Source organism: Pan paniscus, chromosome 1 (genome assembly GCF_029289425.2).
Source record: "Pan paniscus chromosome 1, NHGRI_mPanPan1-v2.0_pri, whole genome shotgun sequence".
In the NCBI taxonomy this organism is placed as follows: Eukaryota; Metazoa; Chordata; class Mammalia; order Primates; family Hominidae; genus Pan; species Pan paniscus.
In genome coordinates, this window is record NC_073249.2 from 201,014,105 (window position 1) to 201,014,644 (window position 540).

Below are 540 nucleotides of genomic sequence, written 5' to 3' on the forward strand. Positions count from 1 at the left end.
TTTAAAATCCAAGGCACAGTAAACGGTGAAAGCAGGACTGAAATCTAGTTCCTGACCCCAAATTTTAACCTCTTCAAAATCCTCTCCCATGTGGCTTCGTAGTTACGCTTACATTAAAAAAAAAAAAAATTACCAAAGTTGTTCGCACACTCGAGTGTCTGGTAACCACTTAGGTCGAGGACCCCTGGTCTGGAGTCGACGGGCCTGATCTCGGCTCAGCCACTTCCTTCTGGGGGTGATCGCGAAGATTCAGCGATGACACGAACAAATTCCTAAGCCCGGGGTAATACTGTAAGAAATTTTCAATATAGCAAAAAGAAAATGTACATTTCTGAGGCTGTAGAGAACCGTTCACACAGCAGCTTCCGAATCCGCTCTTGAAAGAGCGGATCAGAAAGAACACGCACTCCTCCGCGCAGGGAAATACGCCGCACGCACTCAAGGGACCGGCCGCGAAAGTTAGTGCGTGGGCGGGGCACAGCGAAGGGGGCCGGGGCCTTGCCGGGGCGGGGCTGGCGCCCGGGGCGGTCGCGACGTAGC